We start from the raw sequence: 17,500 nt of genomic DNA on the forward strand, positions 1-17,500 counted from the left end.
TACACGCCATGCATCCCAGAATGCCTTGCGGCTGCCTCGGGGGCGGGTGAAGGCCGAGCAGCCATCGCAGTCCAATGTTTTTTTTAGGATACCCAAAGACAGTGCTTCTCAAACGGGGGTCCGGGGACCCACAGGGGTCCTTGAGGGGGTTCCAGGGGGTCCCCAGCCAAAAGGGGGGTCATTTATTTGAGCTATAATTCCATTCATAAGTAACACGATGACTATTTTGGTCATGGGTTTGATACACTTTCTGTAATAAAACATCTAAAAGCATCAATCTTATTATGATAAGGGGGACCGTGGGACAAAATCCTGTCAGATGGGGGTCCGTGGTCTAATCTTTGTCAGTTTAGGGGTCCTTCATGTGAAAGGATTTGAGAAGCACTGCTCAAAGACATTAGGTAAGAATGCACAAAATCAAGAAACCCATGATATTTGTCTGGTTGTTGTTTTTGATCTGTAGACACACACATCCTATGTAATAATAATAGGAGATACACTAAGTACAGTGCTGTTCCTTGATCACATCCCTGCAATAGATAATATAGCTTGAGAGATAAAGAGAGACAGACAGAAGTATTGAGTGAGTTGTACTAAACACACATGGATTGATCTGACATGCATATATCATAATGTGGCTCTGGTAAATAAAGAACATAGCATGCATGCAGTTAGAAACTAGGGATCAGCCAATGGGTTTCTGTTCTGAAGGCCAACATTGATATTTTTGCATTCAAGCCGCTGACAGACACAATTCTGTGCAAATTTCTGTTATAGGAAGGAACAGCTCACCCTAAAATCCAAAATACATGTATTCCCTCTCACCTGCAGTGCTGTTTATCCATCTATATCGTGGCCTGAGTTTTGGAGATATCGGCCGCAGAGTTTCTGCCTTCTCTCCAATACAATGGAACTGGATGGCACTCGGCTTGTGGTGCTCAAAGTGCCAAAGAAATACATTTGATAAACTCAACAGCGATGTCTCTTTCCAGAAATCATGACCCCGTTACTCAAGATAATCCACAGATCTTGTTATGAGCAGTTTCATGGAGGAACTATTTTCTTTTGCCTGAACTACACCCGCTAGCTGCTAGCTAGTTCCTACATGAGACTGCAAAATCCTTTAAATCCGAGGCTTTTCATGTAAAAAAGCATTTCCTCCTATTTAATTAACAGCATGTCCCTCATGTGACATTAGACCTGTAGACTGAAACCTAACAGCATGTCCCTCATGTGACATTAGACCTGTAGACTGAAACCTAACAGCATGTCCCTCATGTGACATTAGACCTGTAGACTGAAACCTAACAGCATGTCCCTCATGTGACATTAGACCTGTAGACTGAGACCTAACAGCATGTCCCTCATGTGACATTAGACCTGTAGACTGAAACCTAACAGCATGTCCCTCATGTGACATTAGACCTGTAGACTGAAACCTAACAGCATGTCCCTCATGTGACATTAGACCTGTAGACTGAGACCTAACAGCATGTCCCTCATGTGACATTAGACCTGTAGACTGAAACCTAACAGCATGTCCCTCATGTGACATTAGACCTGTAGACTGAGACCTAACAGCATGTCCCTCATGTGACATTAGACCTGTAGACTGAAACCTAACAGCATGTCCCTCATGTGACATTAGACCTGTAGACTGAAACCTAACAGCATGTCCCTCATGTGACATTAGACCTGTAGACTGAAACCTAACAGCATGTCCCTCATGTGACATTAGACCTGTAGACTGAAACCTAACAGCATGTCCCTCATGTGACATTAGACCTGTAGACTGAAACCCAGACGAGTGAATAGTCTAGTAGGGTTAGCAGGCTGTTTACAGCAGCTACTCAGGCTCATGTGCAGGGAAAGTCTGGGATACATTACTGCCTTTCAAACCAATCCCAACTCACCTCGTTAGAAAGCCAAAGATCCTAGCTGGGATATGATGTCATGATGAGCAGCATAATGATGTCATGATGAGCAACATAATGATGTCATGATGAGCAGGATAATGATGTCATGATGAGCAGCATAATGATGTCATGATGAGCAGCATAATGATGTCATGATGAGCAGGATAATGATGTCATGATGAGCAGCATAATGATGTCATGATGAGCAGCATAATGATGTCATGATGACGCATTGTGTTGAGCTGGACCATGCTGCATATGACTGAACTTTAAGAGGAGAATAGTCAAAATACTCCATGAAACAGAAATAGAAAAGACAGAAGGACAGACTGACTCTGATCAATACTCAATTAAAAGCTGTTGGATTACTGTCCTGTTGTTGCTCTCTTCTCTCTTCTCTCTCTGTCTCTCTCTCTCTCCTCTGTCCATCTTTCTCTCCTTTCATCTCTCTCTTCATCTCTCTCTGCCTTCATCTCTCTGTCCATCTCTCTCTCTCCTCTGTCCATCTTTCTCTCCTTTCATCCCTCCCTCCATCTCTCTCTGCCTTCATCTCTCTGTCCATCTCTCTCTCTCCTCTGTCCATCTTTCTCTCCTTTCATCCCTCTCTCCATCTCTCTCTGCCTTCATCTCTCTGTCCATCTCTCTCTCTCCTCTGTCCATCTTTCTCTCCTTTCATCTCTCTCTTCATCTCTCTCTGCCTTCATCTCTCTGTCTATCTCTCTCTCTCCTCTGTCCATCTTTCTCTCCTTTCATCTCTCTCTTCATCTCTCTCTGCCTTCATCTCTCTGTCTATCTCTCTCTCTCCTCTGTCCATCTTTCTCTCCTTTCATCCCTCTCTCCATCTCTGCCTTCATCTCTCTGTCCATCTCTCTCTCTTCTCTGTCCATCTTTCTCTCCTTTCATCCCTCTCTCCATCTCTCTCCGCCAAGTGCACATGCATAATGATCAGCCAAACTACAATTATCTTTCTCTGTGTGCATAATATGTATGTCCCTGTTTGCCTTCTGTGTGTGTCTGTGTTGTGTGTGTGTGTGTGTGTGTGCGTGCGTGCGTGTGCGTGCGTGCGTGTGCGCGCGTGTGTGTGTGTCTGTGTCGTGTGTGCATAATGTGTGTGTGTGTGAGCTGCCAGTGTTTAACAGCAGCCGCTTTTGCTGTAATGCGGATCCTATACAGGTGACCGAGATGAATATGATATGGACTCATGGGAGTGCGCGTAGGCCGGCTAATTGTTGTTTAAGATGCAGGCTGATAGAGAAAATTTACATCACATTAGCCTTTATTTGGACAATCACTAGTTATTAATATATTCATATACATTTCCATTTTAGTTACATATAGTTATGACACAGACATACTTCATAGTTAGATGACCTGTGTACATACACAGATAGACATCATATTTGGATAACCTGTGTACATACACAGACAGACGTATTTAGATAACTTGTACCTTACATTTGCAGCTCCTCTCTATCGCACACTGTGCCCTGTCACCGTGTCACGGTGCCCTCTACAGGGCCAGAATAACAGATAGGTTGAGTCTACAGAGTGGCCTTCAAGTGTGCGTCAAGACATGTCATCTGATGTGTGTCAAGACATGTCATCTGATGTGTGTCAAGACATGTCATCTGATGTGCGTCAAGACATGTAATCTGATGTGTGTCAAGACATGTAATCTGATGTGTGTCAAGACATGTCATCTGATGTGTGTCAAGACATGTAATCTGATGTGTGTCAAGACATGTAATCTGATGTGTGTCAAGACATGTCATCTGATGTGTGTCAAGACATGTCATCTGATGTGTGTCAAGACATGTCATCTGATGTGCGTCAAGACATGTAATCTGATGTGTGTCAAGACATGTAATCTGATGTGTGTCAAGACATGTCATCTGATGTGTGTCAAGACATGTCATCTGATGTGTGTCAAGACATGTCATCTGATGTGTGTCAAGACATGTCATCTGATGTGCGTCAAGACATGTAATCTGATGTGTGTCAAGACATGTAATCTGATGTGTGTCAAGACATGTCATCTGATGTGTGTCAAGACATGTCATCTGATGTGCATCAAGACATGTCATCTGATGTGTGTCAAGACATGTCATCTGATGTGTGTCAAGACATGTCATCTGATGTGCATCAAGACATGTCATCTGATGTGTGTCAAGACATGTCATCTGATGTGCGTCAAGACATGTCATCTGATGTGCGTCAAGACATGTAATCTGATGTGTGTCAAGACATGTAATCTGATGTGTGTCAAGACATGTCATCTGATGTGCGTCAAGACATGTCATCTGATGTGTGTCAAGACATGTCATCTGATGTGTGTCAAGACATGTAATCTGATGTGTGTCAAGACATGTAATCTGATGTGTGTCAAGACATGTCATCTGATGTGCGTCAAGACATGTCATCTGATGTGTGTCAAGACATGTAATCTGATGTGTGTCCGATAAGTAGCTTTGACTTTCTGTTCAATGTATATGTATATGTGTATCCATCTGTGAATATACAAGAGTGCATCTCTTGCTCTTGGCCAAGATCTATGTTCAATACATCATATCAGACGACTTCTTCTGACTCCTGGCTCCATCATTTCATTTCAACTGGTTTCCTTCAAGTGGTTCACTGTTTACCTTTTGGCTGTGAAATTTCATTCTCTATCACAGGCCAACCGGCTAGGAGCAGGTTATAATACGGATTCCACTGCATGTTAAGAAGTGGCTTCTGTGTCTCTCTCTCTCTCTCTCTCTCTCTCTGTCTCCCTCTCTCTCTCTCTCTCTCTGTCTCTCTCTCTCTCTCTCTCTGTCTCTGTCTCTCTCTCTCTCTCTCTCTCATGGTGTTTGCCAGGCTGCTCTGTGATTCTGCCTATTCACTGTTGTTGTTGTTGGAGTGTGAAGTATATTTAGTGCTGAAGTCAGTGCTGTGCTGCTGAGAGAGGAGGAAGTCTGACACTGCTGATGTGACCAGCATGAGAAGAACCTGCAGGACCAGGCTAGGGGGGCATAGCTGCCCACACACACGCACACGCACACGCACACGCACACGCACACTAGAGATGCTGCGATCGAGATTTTTCAATTCCGATCCGATTCCGATATTTTAGCCTCAAAACCGATCCGATTCCGATCAAATTTCGATACCCGATTCGATACCGATTTCGATCCGATACCGATACAGCACATATTTAAGCCTCTCTATGCTGTCTGATAGCTAGCAGGCAACAAACATTTTTAGGGTTAGGTATGTATGTGTGTGCTTTGGTAATATAGTATGTAAACGATTTAGTTCATCTAATTAATTTGATGTAAAACTAAAACATAACAATCAAATACACACTTCTTTTGTAATGGGTGAACACTGGACACAAATAATTATTGTTTCCTCACACATACACCCCCACTCTGTCTCACACAGGACACATACACACAGCCCTGTCCCTGTCTCTCTCTCTCTCTCTCTCTCACACACACACACACACACACACACACACACACACACACACACACACACACACACACACACACAGCCCTGTCCCTGTTTCTGTTTCTGTCTCTCACACACACACACAAAGTTTGTGCATACATTTCCACTGCCAGATTGGAGGATTCTTTTGTCATTTTCTAATGTTACTTCTCTTCAGTGCAATACGTTTTGATAACGACCTGCTGTACAGCGCCGTTCGCTCAGTCAACTACGTGTCGTTAACGTTAGTTAGAGGAGAAAGATAGCTGGTGTTAGCTAGCTAATTAGCCATGTTAGCTGCCTCAGTGGGTAACGTTAGCCTATAGAGTATTTATCTGACGTTTATGTTAGCTACTCCTCAAACCTGCGGGTAGAAATGGTTTATGCGATGCGATGTATGTTGAAGCAAGACAACGTTTTGGCCCTGGCCATCCTAGGCTCAACGCGGCCTCAGTGTGCTGCATGCTGGATAGAAATCCTGGAGCGGAGTCATGGAATGGAGTGCTTATATCGGAGCCTTGGATCGGTCATTTTCGCTGGAATCCGATCCGATCTGATCCATGTTTTTGGCTGATATCGCGCCGATATTCGATCACATGATCGGATCGCAGCATCTCTAACGCACACGCACACGCACACACACACACACACACACACGCACACACACACACACACACACACACACACACACACACACACACACACACACACACACACACACACACACACACACACACACACACACACACACACACACACACACACACATTTTGCTTTCCGACCCCAACTCCCAAGCTCCAATTAACACAATTATCCTTCCCAGTTGATTGATGTCCTAGCTGCCCAGTACGGTGCCTCGTCCTTTCCCAGTCTGTAGGTCCCGCCCCCTCTAGCAGCCCATTGGCTGTCGCAGTGCTGTCAGTGAGTCAAGGAGGAGAAGCAGAGTGGCCTGCAGAGCTGTAGGACTCATTCTCTTGTAGAGGCCTTTCAACTTTCTTTCTTTTGACCAGCCAGTCACTTGAGATCACTGATCTCTTTCTTTCTTTTGACCAGCCAGTCACTTTGAGATCAATGATCTCTTTCTTTCTTTTGACCAGCCAGTCACTTTGAGATCACTGATCTCTTTCTTTCTTTTGACCAGCCAGTCACTTTGAGATCAATGATCTCTTTCTTTCTTTTGACCAGCCAGTCACTTTGAGATCACTGATCTCTTTCTTTCTTTTGACCAGCCAGTCACTTTGAGATCACTGATCTCTTTCTTTCTTTTGACCAGCCAGTCACTTTGAGATCACTGATCTCTTTCTTTCTTTTGACCAGCCAGTCACTTTGAGATCAATGATCTCTTTCTTTCTTTTGACCAGCCAGTCACTTTGAGATCACTGATCTCTTTCTTTCTTTTGACCAGCCAGTCACTTTGAGATCAATGATCTCTTTCTTTCTTTTGACCAGCCAGTCACTTTGAGATCACTGATCTCTTTCTTTCTTTTGACCAGCCAGTCACTTTGAGATCACTGATCTCTTTCTTTCTTTTGACCAGCCAGTCACTTTGAGATCACTGATCTCTTTCTTTCTTTTGACCAGCCAGTCACTTTGAGATCAATGATCTCTTTCTTTCTTTTGACCAGCCAATCACTTTGAGATCACTGATCTCTTTCTTTCTTTTGACCAGCCAGTCACTTTGAGATCACTGATCTCTTTCTTTCTTTTGACCAGCCAGTCACTTCAGATCACTGATCTCTTTCTTTCTTTTGACCAGCCAGTCACTTTGAGATCAATGATCTCTTTCTTTCTTTTGACCAGCCAGTCACTTTGAGATCACTGATCTCTTTCTTTCTTTTGACCAGCCAGTCACTTCAGATCACTGATCTCTTTCTTTCTTTTGACCAGCCAGTCACTTTGAGATCACTGATCTCTTTCTTTCTTTTGACCAGCCAGTCACTTTGAGATCACTGATCTCTTTCTTTCTTTTGACCAGCCAGTCACTTTGAGATCACTGATCTCTTTCTTTCTTTTGACCAGCCAGTCACTTCAGATCACTGATCTCTTTCTTTCTTTTGACCAGCCAGTCACTTGAGATCAATGATCTCTTTCTTTCTTTTGACCAGCCAGTCACTTCAGATCACTGATCTCTTTCTTTCTTTTGACCAGCCAGTCACTTTGAGATCAATGATCTCTTTCTTTCTTTTGACCAGCCAGTCACTTTGAGATCACTGATCTCTTTCTTTCTTTTGACCAGCCAGTCACTTCAGATCACTGATCGCTTTCTTTCTTTTGACCAGCCAGTCACTTTGAGATCACTGATCTCTTTCTTTCTTTTGACCAGCCAGTCACTTTGAGATCACTGATCTCTTTCTTTCTTTTGACCAGCCAGTCACTTCAGATCACTGATCTCTTTCTTTCTTTTGACCAGCCAGTCACTTCAGATCACTGATCTCTTTCGATCAAGACCTGGCCAAAATGACAGCATGTGAAAAACAAACATACGTAGCTACAAGTAACAACGCACCGCCCTCTGGCAGCCATACTCTCACTTGGAGCAACACTTTTGTATTCAGGCTGCAGTGTTAGCTTATTAGCTAGCTGACCCAAATATCCACCCAGTCAATCAACCCTCAGACTGTAAGCTGTTGTAAACACATCTGATTAGCACAATAAAAGCTAGCATAGGTCGTGGCTAATAGTGGGGGTACGGTGGTGCAGTGGTAAGCGTTGTCACCTCACAGCTCGAAGGTCCTGGGTTCGATTCCCACCTGGGACGCTGTGGGCGCTGGAGTTGTGACCCCCCCCCCCCCATATCCTCAGTGCCCACTGCCCAGGTGGGCTATCTCATCGAAAGGGCCTTTCTGTGTGGAGTTTGCATGTTCTCCCCGTGCTCCCCAGGGGGTTCCTCCGTACATAACCCCCCACTAAAAACATGCAGAAGATCGTCATCCGACCAGTGACGACAACATCTGAAGTTGGTCCAATGATGGTCCAATGAAGGTCCCCGGGCGCTGGAAGGAAATAGCGACCACTGCTCCTGGCCTGCCCCCTGGAGGAAAGGACAAGCCTGGATGGGTCAAATGCAGAGGACATATTTCACTGGCCACCGTCAGCATGAGTGTGTGTTGTGGCCGCATGCATGTGTTGTAGTGTGTTCGTGTGACAATAAAAGCCGTCTGAAATCGTGTTTTATAGTCGTGAGCTAACATTAGCATCGGTTGCTCTCCTAAATTAGCCTGTACTGAAACAGCAGTTTGTCTAGGTCTGTGATTCACAGCCCTGTTCACATCAAGGAGCCCTACTTGAGTCTACTTAACGGCCACACACCCCATTAGATTTTGTCTCTCAGACACAAATTTGATCATATCATTTTGTTAGATATGATTTTGTCCAGAATGCCATGACTACAGTGAAAACAGTGAAACTATGATCACAACAGCAATAGCCATTCTTCTACATTCTCTAATTGTGTTGACCACTGGTGGTCCGCGGGCACGCCCCAGTGGTCCGCTGGTGGTCCGCGGGCACCCCCTAGTGGTCCGCGAGTAGATTGATCTTTTTTCCCTTTTTTCCCCTCCCACTATCCAATCAGAAAAAATGTTATGTTTTCTGGGAAACAGAAGGTCAGATCGCGATGCCTCTTAAGGACTAGATGTATTTTCTCACCCTGAATCCAACGCCACCACCCCTGAGTATCTACGAGTTATGGTTGCGGAGATACGTCCACTCTACCGGGCTACAGGAGAGAGACAGAGTAGGCTACAGCGGGGGGTTGGGAGTTCCAAGTTACTGACCAAACACACTATTTCAGTAATTGCTGTCAGAATATAGAGCTATTTAGCACTTATTTGAGCACAAAAACATCACTGAATGCAACTTTAAGAGGGCAACAGATAGCCTATTTGACTTTGGCAACATTGTCCATTTACTGAACTTGAAAAAACTTTCTTTGAACTTTGAAAATATTTGAAGTGAAAAGGAGAAATACATGTAAAAGAAAAAAGGTAAATGGACTAACTAAAATAAATTGTATATTTTTTATATCGGTTATCTTGTTTTCATAATTGTGGGAAGCCAGACATTTGATTAATTGTACAGCCTTAATGCTATTTGTCATTTAATTAGCCATTTGTCATTTATAGTTGAAGTAGTAGGCCTATTGTTTTTGGGGATGTTTTGGGAGTTAGGTGGTCCCCGAGTTTTTTTTTATTGGTTAAGTGGTCCTTGGTCTGAAAAAGTTTGAGAAACACTGGTCTAGGTTAACCCATTGATACCTGATGCAGCATTTGTGTGTGTATCCCTTTAAGCGAACCGCGTTAACGCGGTTCGCGGTCTTAAAGGGATACGCACACAAATGAGGGATATACATGCAAATGCTGCATCAGGTATCAATGGGTTAACTGAGCTGACTGAGCTTTTCAAACTAGCACTGTGTGTTTTGGAGGAGAGACTCGGGCTCTAGACAGACTGTTGTGTCACAGTGGAAACACCTAGCTTATCAGACTGTTTACCTTACTGTATAACATGACCTTCATCTCTTCTTTCTCACTTGTTGTTGTTAGCATGCAGCCGTTGCTCATGTGCAGCTAATTCTCAGTGGATCTGCATGCTGCTGGCACCAGCTGTCGTTGCCAGGAGTATTATTTATATAATTTTTAAAAATATGTATTGAATATTGTCTTTTATTACAGTGACGTGTTGCTGCAGCTTTATTGGAGCAACAAACCACTCCGGGCTGACATCTCGAGTCGACCCGGAAATATGAAACGGATCCCTAGATGTGATCTAAAAAAGATATACATGTGGTTTGATTGAACATGTGAGTGTATATATCATACAGCAGGTAGTGAATGAACACTGCAGTAACATGAATGGTGGCGACAGTGTGTGTCTGTGTGTCTGTGTGTCTGTGTGTGTGTGTGTGTGTGTGTGTGTGTGTGTGTGTCTGTTTGACCATCATTGAAGATAACTAATTAACTTAATTTCCGTTCCGCCTCTAAACATATCTGTAGCATTTAATGAGTCTGCTAAACAACCGTGGCTGTTGCTCTCTGTGGCGTATGGAAAATATAAGCCATCATTTCCATTGTCAACAACATGTATTAGAAGTGAAACAACACAATGCATTGGTAAACAAAGGAGGGGGTGGGGCTGTGTTCAGCTGTGGAGGGGGCGGGGCTGTGTTCAGAGGGGGCGGGGCTGTGTTCCGCTGTGGAAGGGGCGGGGCTGTGTTCAGAAGGGGTGGGGCTGTGTTCAGCTGTGGAGGGGGCGGGGCTGTGTTCAGAGGGGGTGGGGCTGTGTTCAGCTGTGATGCACAGGTATTAACCTGGAATCTGTTGTTCCTCAAAGCAAAGGACATGATCATCGGCGTAACACTTCACCAACATCTCGCTCATGCTGTGATGATGCTGCGATGATGCTGCGATGATGCTGCGATGATTAGGGATGGGTACCGTTCACATTTGAACCGATACCGGTACGGTACCGGTACCTGGAATTCGGTACGGTACCCAAAACGGTACCATTTTCGGTACTTTACACACTCTATTAACAAAAAAATTACAGTTGTAAAAAAAAAAAAAAAGTCCAAACTTCTCAATTTCAACATTGTTCTTTATTTAGCACATTATTTATTTAGCACCAGACAAAATAAAACTCCTCCCTACAATACCTCCCTACCTCTCCCCTCCCAAACCAAGAGTTGTAGCAGCAAGGTTAGTTTAGTGGGGTTGGGGAAATAGTACTTGATGTCCAACACAGCTTCCAGCAGGGCCTGGTCTTCATCTTCAAAGAGCTCCCCAAGTGCTGAAAGTTTCTTCTGTTTATTGAGTGGTATCTGAAAATAAAAAAAGGCATCGTGATTCATCAAGCATTATTTGTGTTATCAATAGAAAGAAGTGTCAGTGCTATGCACATCTTAATAGAAATGACAATTGATTGTTAGTAACATAGCTTAGGCTACACTATGAATAACACACCCATTATCACTCGTCATTATGCAAAATAATAATTTACCTGAACCATATCCACCGCTGAGAAGAGGGTGAATCGTGTCCTCCTGTGCGGCTGTCACTGGCACATGGTTACCTAGCAATGAAAGCAAGAGTGCAACGTTAAATAACACGTCTCACGGTCGGTGATACGAGCTGATGATAATTATTATAGAACGTTAACAACGCTAAGCTATAAAGCTAACTCAGCCAAGAAGACAGTGAAAAGCCCTGTTATCTAACAACCACAACGGCAGTGAAACAACTTATCCAGCTAACGCTAGCAAATTAAATAACGTTACCTGATGTTGTAGAAGTCGATGCCTCTCTCAAGTTCCGTCATCATCCTCCTGCAAGACTTCAGCTAACGTTACAGCTGACGAGCTGAGGAGGTGGCTAACGTTAGCTGCCGTGCGGTGTCTGCTTCATTCACTCAGGTTATCTAACACGTTACAGTCTTCAGCATTTAGCTACTGTAAATATATCTTGTGTTTGACCATGCTTCCTCAAGTTTGAGGTGTTTCCCTAGTCAGCTTTCCAATTCACATCACAAATGTTGCAACCAGTGTTGTCTGAGTCTATCTTGGTAAAGTGTAGCCACAGCTTTCGGCTGGCCCTGTTTTGCTTTCAGGATCTTCAGGTAGAGTGATGTATTGACGTAACGCGCTCTCCCGTGTTGCCTTAAGGTTCCGTCGGAATTTCTATTTTACCCACTCTCTTTCTATTACTCAGTTGCGTTCAAGTACCGAAATTTGGTACCGTTCGTTTATATGTGAACTGGTACGGGGCAGTACCGACGTATTTCGGTCGGTGCCTGTAAAAGTACCGAGTTCGGTACCCATCCCTAGCGATGATGCTGCGATGATGCTGCGATGATGCTGCGATGATGCTGCGATGATGCTGCGATGATGCTGTGATGTCTCACAGTTTGAGGCTGGGCTCAGTGTTCAGGATGATTTGTATATTAGAAGGAAAGCTCGGGATGTGTGTGCGTGCGTGCGTGTGTGTGTGTGTGTGTGTAAATGTGTTGACAGCCTCCTTACAGGCTGTCCTCAGGAGAGCTATTTTAAAGCTGTTGTTGTCAGTTCGGCTTCAGCATGGCTCTGAACCAAAGCAAAGCCAACATGTTCTCTCTCTCTCTCACTCTCTCTCTCTCTCTCTCTCTCTCTCTCCCTCTCTCTCTCTCTCTCTCTCTCTCTCCCTCTCTCTCCCTCTCTCTCTCTCTCTCTCTCTCCCTCTCCCTCTCTCTCTCTGTCCCTCTCCCTCTCCCTCTCCCTCTCCCTCTCCCTCTCCCTCTCTCTCTCTCTCCCTCCCTCTCTCTCTCTCTCACTCTCTCTCTCTCCCCCTCCCTCTCCATCTTACCGAGTGCAGAGTGTGTGCGTAGTACGCAGTCGATTTCATTCCCACCCACCCAAGTTGACATGTGCAAGCGTGCGTGCGTGTGTGTGTGTGTGTGTGTGTGTGTGTGCGCGCGTGCGTGCATGCGTGCGTGCGTGTGTGTGTGCGCGTGCACCTGTGTGTGTGTTTGAGCAGGATGGTAGCAGATCCGAGGGAGCTGATGTAGCTTAAAACCTCACATGTTTTTTTATCCTGGCTTCCTCAATAGGCTTATTGGTGGCCTCCACTATATGTCCACTTTCCACACACATGCTTGTGTGTGTGTGTGTGTGTGTGTGTGTGTGTGTGTGTGTGTGTGTGTGTGTGTGTGTGTGTGTGTGTGTGTGTCCGGGTGGTGTGTGTGTCAGGAACAAAGTAATCCATGTAATGGAATGATAATGAGTTGGAGAGGAGAGAGGGAAGCTAATAAAGACACTCTCACTCTGTCTGTCAGCGACACCAGCAGCACTGCCATTGATCGCTATTACACACACACACACACACACACACACACACACACACACACACTCACACACACACTCACACACACACACACACACACACACACACACACACAGACGCACACAGGCGCACACAGGGGAGGCGGGAACGTGATGCTACTCAAGACAGAGCACTGCCCCCTGGGGAAGAGGAGAGAAGCTGTTACTGAGAGGTTAACTATTCAATTAATCACCGACTATTTTTGATAGTTTAATTAATCGGTTTGAGTAAAAAAATAAATAAGAAAAAAAAGTCTAAATTCACTGATTCAAGCTTCTTACATGTGAATGTTTTCTGGGTTCTTCACTCGTCTGACAGTAAACTGAAGATCTTTTGGGTTGTGGACAAAACTGATTTCAGGACGTCGTCTTTGGGAAACACTCGTTGACATTTTTCACCATTTTCTGACATTTAGTAGAAAAAACAACAAATCAATGAATCGAGAGGAAAATAATCGTTAGTGGCCACAAGAGGAGATGAGCGAGAGAGAGAGAGAGAGAGAGAGAGGGAGAGAGAGAGGTAGAGAGAGAGAGACAGAGAGAGAGAGAGAGAGAGAGTAAAGCAGCAGAAGAGTAGGAAGGAGGAGATGAGGGGGTGATGGTGGGATAAGAGGAGAAATGGATGGATAGAAAGCATTGAAGGAAATGAGGTGGCACGAAGGTCACGTGGAAGGACTGATGTAAATACGTGTGTGTGTGTGTGTGCGTGTGCGGGAGAGAGTGTGTGTGTGTGTGTGTGTGTAGGATGTACTTCGTATGTAGCATGTTGCTTTGACACAATATGCCACAGCAAGGTCACACCTCCCATGATGAACTGTTGTCAAGGGAACCATAGGCACCTGCCTCTTAAAGGGACAGTTCACTTTTTTTAAAGTGTAACCCTATTTGCTACTTAACAATGATGATGTTGATTGGTACTTTCTCAGCACAGTCCATGTTGTTCCTCAGCACAGTCCATGTTGTTTCTCAGCACAGTCCATGTTGTTCCTCACAGCACAGTCCATGTTTTTTCTCAGCACAGTCCATGTTGTTCCTCAGCACAGTCCATGTTGTTCCTCAGCACAGTCCATGTTGTTCCTCACACCACAGTCCATGTTGTTTCTCAGCACAGTCCATGTTGTTCCTCAGCACAGTCCATGTTGTTCCTCAGCACAGTCCATGTTGTTCCTCACAGCACAGTCCATGTTGTTTCTCAGCACAGTCCATGTTGTTTCTCAGCACAGTCCATGTTGTTTCTCAGCACAGTCCATGTTGTTCCTCAGCACAGTCCATGTTGTTCCTCAGCACAGTCCATGTTGTTCCTCACAGCACAGTCCATGTTGTTTCTCAGCACAGTCCATGTTGTTCCTCAGCACAGTCCATGTTGTTCCTCAGCACAGTCCATGTTGTTCCTCACAGCACAGTCCATGCTGTTCCTCACAGCACAGTCCATGTTGTTCCTCACAGCACAGTCCATGTTGTTTCTCAGCACAGTCCATGTTGTTTCTCAGCACAGTCCATGTTGTTCCTCACAGCACAGTCCATGTTGTTTCTCAGCACAGTCCATGTTGTTTCTCAGCACAGTCCATGTTGTTCCTCACAGCACAGTCCATGCTGTTCCGCACAGCACAGTCCATGTTGTTTCTCAGCACAGTCCATGTTGTTCCTCACAGCACAGTCCATGTTGTTCCTCACAGCACAGTCCATGTTGTTCCTCACAGCACAGTCCATGTTGTTTCTCACAGCACAGTCCATGTTGTTTCTCAGCACAGTCCATGTTGTTCCTCACAGCACAGTCCATGTTGTTCCTCACAGCACAGTCCATGTTGTTTCTCAGCACAGTCCATGTTGTTTCTCAGCACAGTCCATGTTGTTCCTCACAGCACAGTCCATGTTGTTCCTCACAGCACAGTCCATGCTGTTCCTCACAGCACAGTCCATGTTGTTCCTCACAGCACAGTCCATGTTGTTCCTCACAGCACAGTCCATGTTGTTCCTCACAGCACAGTCCATGTTGTTCCTCACAGCACAGTCCATGTTGTTCCTCAGCACAGTCCATGCTGTTCCTCACAGCACAGTCCATGTTGTTCCTCACAGCACAGTCCATGTTGTTCCTCACAGCACAGTCCATGTTGTTCCTCACAGCACAGTCCATGTTGTTCCTCACAGCACAGTCCATGTTGTTCCTCACAGCACAGTCCATGTTGTTCCTTAGCACAGTCCATGTTGTTCCTCACAGCACAGTCCATGTTGTTCCTCACAGCACAGTCCATGTTGTTCCTCACAGCACAGTAGAGCTGTCACGATTCCTCGAGTACCTCGAATAACTCGAATAATTAAATTGATCGAGGCCAAAATGATTCGCCTCGACACGCATCTGAGTAATAGAAGAGAGTGGGTAAAATAGAAATTCCGACGGAACCTTAAGGCAACACGCGAGAGCGCGTTACGTCAGTACTTCACTCTACCTGAAAACATCAACAAACGGGTCCACCCGAAAATGTGGCTACACTTTCCCAAGATAGACTCAGACAACACTGGTTGCAACATTTGTGATGTGAATTGCAAAGCTGGCCAGGGAAACACCTCAAACTTGAGGAAGCATGGTCAAACACAAGATATATTTACAGTAGCTAAATGCTGAAGACTGTAACGTATTACTAGATAGGCTGAGGGTGAATGAAGCAGGCAGCGCACCGCAGGTAACGTTAGCAGCACCCTCCTCAGCTGTAACGTTGAGAGAGGCATCGACTACAACATCAGGTAACGTTATTTAATTAGCTAGCGTTAGCTGGATAAGTTGTTTCACTGCCGTTGTAGTTGTTAGATAACGGGGCTTTTCACTGTCTTCACAACGACTGCAAAACAGAGATCGTTAACGTTAGCGTTAACGCTAACGTTGCTGCAGTAGTTGTCAAGGGTTTAACAGAACGTATTTCCTCAGCCTGTATAGTAGCTATCAAGATGAAATAAAAAGCATTTGACAGCTTAAACCCGTGGCTTTTTATTTGGAAGGGTTACATTTGCCGTAATCTTTATTAACATTTCTTAAAATGCATTAGAATCTTTTTATTTTTATTTTTTTGGGTTAAAGATCTTTTTTTTAAAATTAACATTAGAGCAAATATAATACGAAAAGCCAAAGGGTTAAGCTCTCAAATGCTTTTTATTTTATGTTTCTATGTACTACAGAGCCTGAGATATGAAGGCTTTAGTGAATACCGACCGCTCTCTCTGAGAAGTTTGGACCGTTTTCTGTGAGAAATACAAAGCTCAACCTATTAACGTTAGCGGCTAATTTAACAGCGTTTTGTGTGTGTGTGTGTGTGTGTGTGTGTGTGTGTGTGTGTGTGTGTGTGTGTGTGTGTGTGTGTGTGTGTGTGTGTGTGATCACACTAGCCTGTTGGTGTGTGAGAGAGAAAGAGAGAGTGAGTGTGTGTGTGTGAGAGAGAAAGAGTGTGTGTGTCATGCAGCTGTAAGGTAAATGAAGGATGTAAACTAGCTAGTAAGCCATTCATTCATATTATTTAACGGTTGCTGTACACTGGAAGAACTCAAACGTCAGGTTGAAAAGATGAATGGTGCCACTGCCAGTTCTATGCAATTTAAAAATAAAAATGTTGTTTTTTCTAAGAAAGAAACTAATGTAGTTGTTTATTTGAAGAGATTTATCTTATTTTTTGGTGTATATTTACGATAAGCCTTTGAAAACACAAAAAAGGGTTCTTATCCGATTACTCGATTAATCGATGGATTATTCGGTAGAATACTCGATTACTAAAAGAATCGATAGTTGCAGCTCTACAGCACAGTCCATGTTGTTTCACAGCACAGTCCATGTTGTTTCTCAGCACAGTCCATGTTGTTCCTCACAGCACAGTCCATGTTGTTTCACAGCACAGTCCATGTTGTTCCTCACAGCACAGTCCATGTTGTTCCTCAGCACAGTCCATGTTGTTCCTCAGCACAGTCCATGTTGTTTCTCAGCACAGTCCATGTTGTTCCTCACAGCACAGTCCATGTTGTTCCTCACAGCACAGTCCATGTTGTTCCTCACAGCACAGTCCATGTTGTTCCTCACAGCACAGTCCATGTTGTTCCTCACAGCACAGTCCATGTTGTTTCTCAGCACAGTCCATGTTGTTCCTCACAGCACAGTCCATGTTGTTCCTCACAGCACAGTCCATGTTGTTTCTCAGCACAGTCCATGTTGTTCCTCACAGCACAGTCCATGCTGTTCCTCACAGCACAGTCCATGTTGTTCCTCACAGCACAGTCCATGTTG

General features: G+C 44.6%; 1 protein-coding gene and 1 long non-coding RNA gene across 2 annotated transcripts in view; one reads left to right on the forward strand and one right to left on the reverse strand.

Moving 5' to 3' along the window:
* The window catches only part of LOC310779736 (phosphofurin acidic cluster sorting protein 1-like), a gene marked incomplete at its 5' end in the record, with an annotated part of 117,098 nt that overhangs the window by 48,466 nt on the left and 51,132 nt on the right, over positions 1-17,500 (forward strand). The gene's annotated exons all lie outside the window — the stretch shown is intronic.
* LOC310780048 lies at positions 11,072-11,795 on the reverse strand. Its single transcript, XR_014552899.1, has 3 exons — positions 11,662-11,795; positions 11,385-11,456; positions 11,072-11,205 (listed from the first exon to the last, which is right to left on the reverse strand). It is a non-coding gene; the product is annotated as an uncharacterized lncRNA (long non-coding RNA).

Source organism: Poromitra crassiceps (assembly GCF_964638095.1).
Source record: "Poromitra crassiceps genome assembly, chromosome: 7".
In the NCBI taxonomy this organism is placed as follows: Eukaryota; Metazoa; Chordata; class Actinopteri; order Beryciformes; family Melamphaidae; genus Poromitra; species Poromitra crassiceps.